We start from the raw sequence: 13,202 nt of genomic DNA, 5'->3' as shown, positions 1-13,202 counted from the left end.
TATCTATCATCTATCTATCATCTATCTACCTATGTATTTTTTGGTTGCTTCCACGGCATGTGAAAATTCCAAGGATCGATCCCAAGCCATTGCAGTGACCTGAGCTGCTGCAGTGACAATACTAGATGCTTAATCAGTTGTGCCACAAGAGAACTCTAAGACTGATATTTTTAAATTGACTCTCTATTGTTCCTTCCCAGTCTACATTTTAATACCCAAATTCAAATATGAAATACGCTCCCTTCTGTCCTGCTTCCTTCTTCCTTAAATATTCCTTTTATCTTTACAACTTAACTGGAATTTTCTGTCTCTATTCAAATTCTCCTTCTCCACCATGTCCCTCCTTAGTAGAATCCAATCTACCTTACTGTGATTGTGGACCTCATTCTCTCCCAATATTCTTACAGTTTATAGGAAATATTTTCTTTCAAAGGGTGATGGAAAATATATAAAGCACATCATGTAAATTTTTTTGTATAACTTAATGTCCATCATTGGTTCAAAAGTTTATATAAAGCCAAACATAAACTAATTTTAAAACCCAGCATTTGTGCCTCTGGGTATTTACCCAATTGATTTGCAAACTTATGCCCCCACAAAGCCTGCATACCTGCACGTGAATGTCATAGGAGTTTAATTCACAATCATTAAAAACTGCAAGCCATCCTTATGCCTTTCAAAAGATGAATGGAGAAATTAACTGTGGTACATCCATACAATGGAATACCATTAACTAATAAAAAGAAATGCACTACTAAGCCATGTGAAGACGTGAATGAATCTTAAATGAACATTTCTAAGTGAAAGGAGCCGGTCTTAGAATGCTATGTACTTTATGATTCCATGTATGTGAGATTCTGGAATAGAAACATAGAGAAACAAAAACCAAATCAGTGGTTGACAGGAAGTACATTTCCTCTCAGTCAAGTCTTGGCATGACTGTAGCCTTTCAAGGCACCAGCAGCTGAAGGACCCAGCTAAGCTGTACCAGGTTGCCTGACTCACAGAAACCAGATAATAAATGTTTGTTGCTTTAAGTGCAAAATTTGGGGAGTAATTCGCTATATAGCATTATACAATGAATCTGGTCATACCTATTTTATATAATATTAAAACCAAATTACCAGAGGAAATTTTTCTTTATTTTAAATAAGGACAATACAGAAATGTTGGAAAAAATACCTTTGTCTTGGGGCAACACATGTTAACAGTTATCTCTTTAAATAGGATAATTTTGAAACCACACACAAATGCTGTCTTCTCCATTTTCAGAATAATAATACTGTTCAGGATGAACTATATTTCCAAGAAGTTTCTTTTAAAAAAAGGAGTCATTCTACTGCATTTTCACTTGATTTCCCCCCAGATAAGTATGGACTATCCAATCATTAGCAGGAAAAAAAGATGTGCTTTTAAAAATGACATAGAACAAAATAAATGTTTGGTGCCACATTTTGCTTCCTCTTGGATATGTCTGCAATTAACCTCTGCAAGAACAGTTTTCTTTCACATATTTTATGCTAATGAAATGGAAAAGAGGAAAGGGGTGGTTCTAGAGAAAGAAGTAAATGACCGTTCTTCAGACTCAGAGAGTGAAATAAAAATCAAATAGCATGTAAGGTAGTGCAAAATGTCAGACCATAAGTTATGTGGTTCCTCATTTGTATCACGTTCAACATTTCCCTCTCCCCTGCAGTCTTTTCTATACAAATGTGGCCCATTTCCCATACAGATATTTTCTTTGCTAATGTTCTCCATATGCACAGATTAATCTTTACACCTTCTCATACACCATTTTGCCTCTTTTGGCACTTGTTTTGTTTGCCTGCCATATGTAACCATCCTTGCAACATTTCCAGACCCAATTTAAAGTCTGAAAAATATCCTTCTCCTCACTTCACATTTCTATGTCTTTGGAATTTGGCATAAGGTTCTCCATCAAAATCTGACTAATCTTCTTTTCCTTTTTATTTTCCTATTTTTTTTTTAGCTAGTTAATTTCAAAGAAGTATTTTAGTATTTTCTACTGCTTTTATTTGGCCAGACTCTGAGTTTGGAGAACACAAAAATGCAGCAACGTATGAGAAGAATCTTTTTGTAGTACTGTGAGGGCAATCCTAGGAGACAGGTAGTGTCTTTGTGGGACAACTGGATTAGATCTGAAAGTTCTTATCCAAGATTTGTTGCTGACTTTTTATGTGTGAACCTCCTTTGGCTCAAGAGTAATACAGCATAAATGACCACTGACTGCCATGAAAATGAAGTTTTGTCACCTGTGAGATCTGATTTAGTTAGTAATTTATATAATGGCCCTTGGAGAGATTGCCCCCAAATTAAATTTTGCTTCCTGATTTATCTGATGGCTTTCTATGGACACAAGCCAACTATTCCATCACAATTTATATCATGCACCTTGTCATAGGTTCAGACAAATAGGTATGTCATTCCTCCAGGTTGAGTTGTCTTTATCCTCATCTACACCATCTCCATTTTCTAAGATTTTAGATCAACTTCCCTCACAAATCCTTCATGATTTACACCCACATTGACCTCAGCTTTTCTAATCTCTTGAAACTTTAATTGTCTTTCTCGTTTTTAGCTCTTAATTATAGACTCTTACACATCCTGGAATACTCTTCCTTTTCTCCTTTGCCTGCCAAACACATGCTTGTTATTAAGGACTCATGCTAAGCATCACCTCCTCCTTGAAGTCAGCCCTGACCACTCCTCCCCTCTGTCACCCAAGGAAGTAAATATGCCCTTGACACTGCCCCCATCATGTCATGTAACTAAGAATAGAGTATATGTCTCTTCATTTGATAACATTTCAACCTTCTTGCCTCCCCATTGCATTGAACTCTTCAGTTAGCAGTTTATCATGTTCACCCTTGTCACACCACACCTACCTCTAGATCAGGAAAATTAACAATTAACAATTAGAGTTCCCGTTGTGGCTCCGCAGTAATGAACCTGACTAGCATCCACAAGGATGTGGGTTCAATCCTTGGCCTCACTCAGTGGGTTAAGGATCTGGTGTTGCTGTGAGCTGTGGCTGTGGCCGGCAACTGCTGATTTGACCCCTACCTTGGGAACCTCCATGTGCTGCAGATGTGGCCCTAAAAAATAATTAACAATACTCAATACCTATTTGATGAATTAATAAATAAATGAATACAAAAATAAATTAATGAACATGTGAAAAGTGAATGATTGCATTATTATGTGCATCAAATAATATTTGATGCATATAAATTAATTCATTATGTGTATCAGCTCATCACTAATTATGTGCATGAGTTAATCATTATTGTTATTGACCTAGGACCATCAAATCAATTAATATGTATCAATCAATGATTATGTGCACATTTATTCCTTGTTAAATAGAGAGGAGAAAATAAGCGCATAAGATATATACATGAACTCTCCTATTTAACTGAGGGAGGATATTTCACTGGAATAAGCTGAATGCTTGTGTTCCCTGAAAATTCATGTACTGAAACCTAATCCTAAATATGATGGTATTTGGAGGCAGGGCTGTTGGGAAGTGATTAGATCATGAGGTCAAAGCCTTCCTTAATGAGATTAGTGCCCTATGAAATGACTCCCAAAGACATCCCTCACCCCTCCCCCTTCTACCATGAGAAGACACAGCAAGAATCAACTGCCTATGAACCAGAAAGTGGGATCGCGCCAGACACCAGATCTGCCAGCACCTTGATCTTGAACTCGCAGTGTCCACAACTGGGAGAAACAAATTCCTGTTGTTTTTAAGCCACCCAATCTGAACTAAGCCATTCAAATTTTGCCCACTTTTAACAAAACATTTTTCATGAGGAATATAGTTTTTTACTTACTATTAAGGAAGTTAGGTAAATAGAAAAGGAAGTGAAAAAAATCTCTGAGGGAAAAAAATACCACAAAACCCAGTGTTTGAACCATAGCCCCTGGTATATTTTCTTTCCACGTTTTTGTGTGGCCACTGTTATGTTTTACCACTTGTATGCTGTCATTAGAATGGCTATGTTAATCTGCAATATAATAAGTTGTCACATTTTAATTTATTGAAATCGACTAGCCAGCGGCCGTGAGCGGAACAGGAGTCATTTAGCTTGAGAGAGCAAGGGAACATGCTCTTCAGAGCGACCGTTGAGTTTTCAAGGAGACTTTTAAAAAAATATGTCAAAAGTATTTGAGCTTGTGCTAGGTGATCATAAGCAGTGCTTAAAGAAGAGGAAGCCATTTCTGTATTAAATGCTGTCAGAAATCAGGGGCAATTCAGGGATTAGTTAACTCAGCAATTATTCTCTAGGAGGTGAGAAGATCAAAGCAATGCTGGTTGTCATTGGTAAATAAGTAATAGTCCCTACAGTTAGTACAAAGAGGGGGCTGTTTAGTTTTTATAGTTGCTAAGTGTCCTTGTATCTTGTTTCAGGCTTGGTCATAGTCAGACCTTCCTTTTGGGTGTTTGATGCTTGGTGTGTTGATCATCGCAGTCTAGCTCCAACTGCCCACTGCCAGGGCTGGTTTTCATTTTCTGAAATGATTTACTTATCACGGGACATTCGCTTTTCCACTTTTTCAATTATCTGATGTGATATGCTTATCAATATTGTAAATAGAGCATTAAAAATAATATATCAGAGTTGGTTATTAGTTTCAAGTTTTGGTCACTTTTCCTTTGTCTCTTGATTGCTGTTATTTTCCTGCCAAATTGCCATATGCCAGTTTGAACTATCAACAGTAACATATGACATTGTATCATCATCATTATTGCGGATTGCATATTTTAAAAATTTTTTATTTAATATGCAAAAATAGAATGCATTTTTAACTTATTTGAATTTCTAGAACTATTGGTGAGTGATTTTTTTTTAACACACATCTTTATGGGTAGCTGAAATTTTTGGAGAATGGTAAAAAAATGCATCTCTAAGATATCGCTATTGTTGATATTAGTATCTACTCAATTTCTTATCATGCATTTTCATATAGAGAGTAGCATATTTGGACAACTTTGTATGTATTTGTTAAGACTAAACTGAATATTAGATATTTTTAGAAATAGTGTTTTAGTAGGTAAAATACTTAATTTCTTCAGGGGAAAATTTTGAACTATGGCAGAAATCACAATAATTGATATTGTGAAAGAGAATGAATAAATTGATGAATGAGGAAAAATACTATAATCATACAAGAAGATGCCGTAATGTCATTTTTGAGTTACATGCTTCAGTTTCCAAAAGGAGATGACTGTATTGATTTTAATTTGCTAAATTTGTGTCATTTGTTATGCAGCAATAGAAAACACATTAGTTTTCTATTTACCAAATATTTTTGATTAGAACTCCATTTGAAAAACAAAAAAGACGTTCTGGAAGAAGGACACATGCCCGTGATATATTTGTCTGAAATTTTGTTTTATATAATCTTGGTTTAAAGCATGATAAAATTCTAGATACCCAGTATGTTGTCATAAATACCTATTACATGACACAATCCATAGGAAAAAGAAAATTTCTTTTTTTCCTTTTTTTTTTTTTAGTGCCGTACCTGCAGCATATGGAGGTTCCCAGGCTAGGGGTCGAATCACAGCTGCAGCTGCCAGCCTATGCCAGAGCCACAGCAACTTAGGATCCTAGCTGGATCTGTGAACTACACCACAGCTCAGGGCAATGCCAGATCCTTAACCCACTGAGCAAGGCCAAGGATCGAAACTGTGTCCTCATGAATGCTAGTCAGATTCATTTCCGCTGAGCCATGATGGGAACTCTGAAAATTTCTAAATGTTAATATTTCAACCCTACATCTTTCTGAAAATCTACTTACAAAACTAACTAAAATATAACTTAGTTATATTATATATATAATTCAATTATAAATATGACCAAATGAAAATAGAACTCCTAATTATGTTTTTTTAACTGATTTTATATCTGATTATAGCTTTCAGGTAGTAGTGGAAATGTACTCAATAATACAATACATATTTTAAATTATTATTCAATTTAAATTTTTATTTTTATTTTTTCAGTATTTTTTTTTTTTTTTTTGGACTATGACCAAGGCATGTGGAAGTTCCTGGGCTTGGGATTGAATCTGTGCCATGGCAGTGATCAGAGCCACAGCCATGACCAGGCTGGATTCTTAACCTGCTGAGCCATGAGGGAACTCTTCAAGTTTTATTTTATTTTATTTTATTTTTTGTCTTTTTGCTATTTTTTGGGCCGCTCCTGCGGCATATGGGGGTTCCCAGGCTAGGGGTCGAATTGGTGCTGTAGCCACTGGCCTACACCAGAGCCACAGCAACGCGGGATCCGAGCCACGTCTGCAACCTACACCACAGCTCGCGGCAATGCCAGATCGTTAACCCACTGAGCAAGGGCAGGGACCGAACCTGCAACCTCATGGTTCCTAGTCGGATTCGTTAACCACTGCGCCACGATGGGAACTCCCTCATGTTTTATTTTAAATATTTTAATTACTGAAGCATCATAAATATTATTTTAGATATTGAAGTCTAGTGTCCTTGAGTATATACATCAATATACATATAATTTATATACATAAATGTAATTTTATACATTAAATATATATATTCTGCTTATATATATTTAAAATCTAGGATACCTTCAGAAACATAAACAGTTTCAAAGCTAAACCCCACCAGAATCCCTAGCTCTGAAAATTACAATGCTTTAGTCACTATGACAATACCGTAACATCAGTCATGTCCTACAGCCAGCAACTGCAGCCATTATGTTGCCCAGTAGTTTCCCTGTAATTATTTTTCAAGTCATTTACAGAGGACTTCATAAAACATTTTTAATGCCACTATATGGAAGCAAATAATAGATTAATTACATTTTCAAAGGTTTTTAAAAAAGGAACTTTCTCTTAGGTTGCAGTAGATTTTGTATTGGTACTTTTATCAGAAGCATAATATACAGTGTTTTTGCTTTTTAAGATGGATCTCATTGTTGTAATAAGGGAAAAAATTTTAGTATAATGGTGAAACAGCAAAGGCTTTTTTTTTTTTTTTTGCATAGGGAGAGGGAAAAAAGCCACCTTACCATTCTCTCTCCCACCATATGCTGCAACTTTCATGTCTGTTTTGCCATCTCTTCCATTAACATTATGATTAATGAAAGCCCTCCAGAACTTCAAATACCTTGAAAAGTAGCCAATGCCTGCTCTTTGGAGGCTGCATTGAAAATAAATAACAATAAAACCAGAGTGATCCAGGCTTTTGAAGTCTTTAAAAACACCATCACTGTGATCTCTGTACCACTGCTGCAGAAAAGAGGACAACATTTCACATTTCTGGCACCACTAACGACAACACAGCAACTGAAAGAAAGCATGAATTTCTGGGAGCAGCATTAGGATACAGGACTCCTGCTGAGCTCACCAGTTCCTTGCTCTGCACAGCTGCCTTCTCAGCTGGGGGTTTGAAATCAGCACTGTGAGAAAAGACAGAAATGACCATGGTGCGTTTGCCTCATTCTGAGAAAAAGGTAATGTTCAATTAAGGCTTCAGCCTTCTGTTTTCCAACTGACTTATTTCTGTCTTTTGTTCGGACATTTTACTTTGGGTCTTTTTTTCTTTTTCTTGTTATTCCTTTTCATTTCGTAGAATAAAATGCTGAAACTAAAAATATCTTTGTGCTCGCAGCTATGCAAGGATACTGAAATTCTCATGGCTTTGCTGAAATCAATAAGAGTTGGAGGAATTACAGTGCTTTTAAAAAAATACCCACAGGATATTAACATCCTGTTCACCTAGCAAAGCTTGGAAGTAGCAGTGAAAATATCACAAGTCAAAGTAGAGCCTACTTTAAAAGTATTTCAATAAATGCAACATCTGACTTGTTGAGAATGTATATTATTTACCTTACCTGCTGCTCTGTTGTAGAATTGTATATACCATGGTGTTAAAGGTGAGCTCTGCTTTGTATATACCATGGTGTTAAAAGGTTTGAATACTGATAAAAAGAGTTAACTTCAACAATGCAATGTTTTTCACCTTCCAGCCATAAATAAATATATTATCTTCATTTACATTTTTTTATAAATTTTATTTGAAATTGCATAGACAAAAATTAATAAACATGATTTTAAAGAATACTTTCCTTCATAGGGTTACTTGGTTTTGACTTCTTTGACACCAGTCCATTAGGTTCTTAGTTGTATTCTTTTTTCTCTTTGAGAAACATTTATCTAGTAGCCCCGAAGAATACTAGAAAAAAGAACTAAGAGGTTGATCTGTGTACATGTGTGCATGTATATATTAAACTCTAATTTGGTGGTTAGAGAGCTGGGTCTTATGAATTTCCTCTCAGATTTTTATTAGCCTTCTGGTTGAACTTGAATAATATTCTTAAGAAGGAAGTTCAGGGGTTGAATACCCATTGTAAATAGGTCAATGTGGTTTTATTTTAAGGTTGGAACAAAAAAATTGGTTATGCACTTCAGTAATTGCTCAATATAAAATGTAGTCAGTAATTCATTTTCTAAACATGTATTATCTACTGGACACTAGGCTTGGAAACAGAAAAATCAAACAAGTGGTGCTCACTTTCAATATTTATAGTCTAAACCTTTTGGTCAGTGAGCTATTTTATGAAGAAGAATCTGATGTTTAATTTTATTGCCATGTAACTTATGTTGGAGGAAAGTTTTGAAGAATGTATTGCATTTTTCCTCAAAGTAGAATATTTGACTAGTAGGCAATTAGTCTATAAAGGATTGATTTTTAATTTTCGCTTACTCAGGCAGCAACTATTTCTTGAATGACTCTTTGCATCAGGCACTGTTGTAAACATTGGGATGTTGTAACAAACAAGGGCTTACATTCTAGCAGGGACCAAGGACAAAGAGGTAGCATGAAATTTCAACTTGTCTTTAGAAAGGCAAAAGGGTAAGGTGACTGAAAAATTGAACCCTCTGACTAGATACTATAGAAATTTATCCAACCCCCCCTGGTTTTCATGTTGCACAACATTGAGCCAAAGGAAAAGAAAGAGCTTCTACAAATATTCATATGTACTTTCAAAATACTTGGAAGTGACTTTAAAGACAAACAATAAATAGTTTGTAATAATACTGTTCTTCCAAATTCTCTGTTAAGAAGATTATGAAAAAAATATTTTACACTATTCATACAGTGTATTAATTTTAATTTGAGGAAACTCACAATTAATAAAGTTTGTTAGCAATGGCTCCCTTGGAACTTTTCCTTGACCTACCAACAGGCAAAACACACAGCTTCTTAATGTCCACTATTACTATATCCTCTTTGTTGGCATGCTTTGGTTACTGGTAAAACCTGTCCACTGAGCATGCTTTTGGAATCCCCCCACAGAAAGCATTTGGAAAGCATATCTGTGCAGCTTCTTATCATCTCTCTTTCTCATTTTGAATACCTCATTTTTCTATTTTAAGGTCTCAGTGGAATATATTTTCTCTCTTTTCTTTCTCGATCTCTTTATTTTTTTCTTTCCTAATTTATCTCCTTTTTATTTACATATATGTGTATATATTATCTGTCTATCTATCTGTCTGTCTATCTATCATCTATCTAAAAATAAACATCTGATCTTTTAGCTCACCCTCAAATGGTTCAAAATCATATCTCCATTGCCACCTCTGTTATAATAGTTGAAAAACTAAGTTCTTAAGTTCCTGGGTTCTCTTACAGTGAGGTTGGTCATAGTCTTTAGTTCTGGATCCCGAGATACGAGTATAAACTTGCTAAGAGCTTGATTGAAGATTTTGTTTACCTAATATGAGGGAAATACATTTATGGCGTGGATCCTTTTATCTTCTTTTTTGAAGGCACTTGGATGCTGAAATATTCTGCAGCTGTTCTGTGACCATGAGGAAGCACATATGAGGAAACCCTAAGAGAATTTCAGAATGCCTGCTATAACATGCTAAAACTACTGAACCAGTGCCAGCTGTCTTCCTCAAGGCTCCTTGCTATGTCAGAAGAGTAAATAAAAAAAAAAAAGAAGAGTAAATCAATATTTACTAAGTCAATCTATGTGTTGCTTTTAATTGGAAGCCTTTCCTAACTGATGCCACATGTATAAATAATTTAGAAAGGTTTTTGAAAGTTGAGCATTATGTTACAAAATAAAATACTTAGCAATAAAGACAAAATACAATTCTTCTCTTCAGGAACTTTATGGTAAACATTTTATATGATAAAGAAGTAAGCATCAAGAAACTTTGTAATATTTGTCCAAGGTCTGAGATCAATTTGCACTGGCATATTTCTTACTGGTTCTTGGTGTTCTTTTTCTCACACGTAAAATAATAGATTACATTACTTCTGAGTTCCACTGCATGTCTAAACTTCTGACTTTATTAGAACAAAGTGTATTTTAAATCTATGGCTTTATAATACTACCTGTTGAATATTTGAAAATTCATATTCCTTGGATACTTTTTGTATGAAAGAAGTCATTGCATTTTACTGTTCGTACTTAGGATTCTATACATTCCATATTGAAAATAATGGGCTATGAGTTCGAGTCCTTTGATATACCATCATCCACTCTAAAAATATAATTTATTACATACTGAAATTAGCATAAAATGATATTTGGAAACATCTTTTAGGAAGAATTTTCCCCAGAACACTATACGATATCATTAATTCCTCCTTTTGCTAGTACAAAATTCAGGCAAAATAATTCCACTGATATGAAGGTATGTCTGACACATTAGGTTTTCTAGCCCTTTGATGACATGTCTGTGCAATTGTATGAAATTGGCATAAAGAAGATTCATTGATATCAAGGAAAATGTTCTCAAATCGCTTTGGGGAGGCAATAAAGTATAACAAATAAAATGTTGCTATACTATTTAAAAGAATAGGAACAAATGTGAATTAAATGGGAATTGACCATAAATAACTGATTTCAAAGTCTATTTTATATTTTCATCTTTTTTTGCAATAATATAAGGTTATGCAAGCTGATCAAATGCCAGTGGCTCTAGCTAAGCCTTTTTTGGCCACAATACGTTGACACTTAACTCCGATTTGTAATTTGGTTGATGTTGGAAACTGAGATGTGCAAAGAAGCTGTTACTGGAAATGGAAAAGAAGTGAAACAGAGTCCATACAGAAAGGAGAGATTTGATAGCAAGCAAAAGCTTTAATGCAGAAAATGAAAATAAAAAGAAAATGGTATGTGTATATTTATACGTGCATGTTTTTGTGTGTGTGTGCATAGGCAGGCATATGGAATAATTAGAGGAGAATGAAAATGCATCAATATGGAGCTTGTTACTTGTGATGAGATGGTGAAACTATCACAAATAATTATTAGCACCTCTTGTTTTCCAGAGTAATGTGCTGCCCATGAACTGGAGAACTGAGCTGGTACTTAAAAATAAGGGTTTCTTTCTTTCTTTAAAGCAACAACATCTTTAGTTGTTGTTGTAAGTGTAAAACAAACAGGGATGCCTTCCCTTTACATGCTGGAAGCAGTCTTCCCTGTTGCCAAGGCAACATCCTCATGCTGCAAGGGTCACCTTTGGAAACAATCGGAAGACTTCAAAAGCAGATCAATTGAGAAACACCAAGACCTGAACTTCCTAGAAAATGGCTCCTATTTTAAATGTCATTTTCCAACAGACACTTGCTTATGTAATTACTATATTCCAGGAAAAGAAGGCAAAACTGCATATGAACTAAGTCTAGTCCAATATTTTCAAGCTCTGCTCTTGGAAGCCTATGCTTTATAAGAAAGATGTTTTGAAAGGGGGAATGAGCAGAATTTTCACTTAGACCATGAACTGACATTCAGATTTGAAAATAGAAGCTGCAGATGAGACTTCATTTGAAGAACGTTTCCACTCATTTAAAAAATACAGACTATTCATATAAACACACTTGATTATACTTTGTCTAAAATAACGAGATTTTTAATTTCTGAGAATGTTTTTGTGATATATTAAATTTGTGCAGATTTTGTGTTAATAATGTATAATTGTGTTTATTAATTCATTCTTTTATCAAATATTTATGATTTCATACTATGATTTGGATACTACTCTGGAGGTGACTGCTTCCAAACAATGGAATCACTAGCAGGGGGAGAATAGCAGGATGACTGTAATTCTTCCTGGGGAGATGAGGAAAGGCTTTGGGGAAGTGAAAAATCCTTTATCTTAGCTTTTAAGAATGGATAGACATTGAACAGAGAGCCAGGGCTCGATGGACATTCTAAGACCTTAAGACCGAGGGAACAGCAAAGGCAGAGATATGACGAGCAGATTTCATTGGTGTTCTTTTGATTGAAGATCAGGATGTATTTGAGTGTGTTTGAAGATGAAGTTGGAAAAGGAAAGTAGGCCTGGATTATAAAAGTCCTCCTATAGGATGAAAACATTTTATACTTTTAGTTTTCCAGAATTTTCCTTTATAACTTTAGATACAGCTAATGGGATTATTTAATGCTATAAAAATAGAGCTTTAACTAGTTTGCTATTATCTTCTCTTTTCCCCCTTCATAATCCAGAATTATTTACAAACATCTTTGTGCTTTCAGATAGCTTAAGGAATTGAAACTTCTGTGATTGTTTCTTATCTAAAGCAAGAATTGTGAAATCTAGAGATAAACTCTCCTGCTATTAAAACTCACAATAGTATTTGACTTATTAAAAGACAAGTAATGGAATTTTATAATAGGAGCGAAGATGACCTCCACTTTCAAGGTATCTAGTAGAATTAAGTTGTCAGTGGCAAGCATTTTTTGAAATCACAAAGCTTTATTTTTGGCAGAAAATTCAAAAGTGACAAATTCAGATAGCTCTTCTGATTAACTGTTACAGTCCACACTGAAATGCACTTTCCTAATTCTTTCTACATGAGGGGCAAGAATGAAATTCTCTGTAAAAGGAATTGTAGGGGGTGCGTATATTCGAGAGCTGAAGCTTTTTGGCATTATTTAGGTTAGCCAACTGTTCTAGCCTGCATTTGCTGAATAAATTAGATGCTCTGGGGAGAGTGTATGTCGCTGATTGGTCTGCCTTGTTACCAAGGCAACCATTTTTCTCTCTGCTCTATGACTCTGAAAGGGTTCATAACCCATTAGTGCTCCTCTGGGCAGGAACATAAGAATTTTTCTTTTCTTTTATTTATTTATTTTTTCCTTAAAAAAATTCCTTGTCAGGATGATGGGCATTAA

General features: G+C 34.9%; 1 long non-coding RNA gene across 1 annotated transcript; it reads left to right on the top strand.

Moving 5' to 3' along the window:
* The first annotated feature begins 7,273 nt into the window (after nucleotides 1–7,273).
* Nucleotides 7,274–11,971, top strand: LOC125111925 (uncharacterized). The gene is made up of 3 exons (XR_007130969.1): nucleotides 7,274–7,517; nucleotides 9,838–11,197; nucleotides 11,357–11,971. It is a non-coding gene; the product is annotated as an uncharacterized LOC125111925 (long non-coding RNA).
* Nucleotides 11,972–13,202: the final 1,231 nt, after the last annotated feature.

This window comes from Phacochoerus africanus, chromosome 1 (genome assembly GCF_016906955.1).
Source record: "Phacochoerus africanus isolate WHEZ1 chromosome 1, ROS_Pafr_v1, whole genome shotgun sequence".
NCBI classification, from domain to species: domain Eukaryota; kingdom Metazoa; phylum Chordata; class Mammalia; order Artiodactyla; family Suidae; genus Phacochoerus; species Phacochoerus africanus.
Note: the sequence above shows the minus strand (reverse complement) of the source record. Positions and strands in the feature narration are given on the sequence as shown.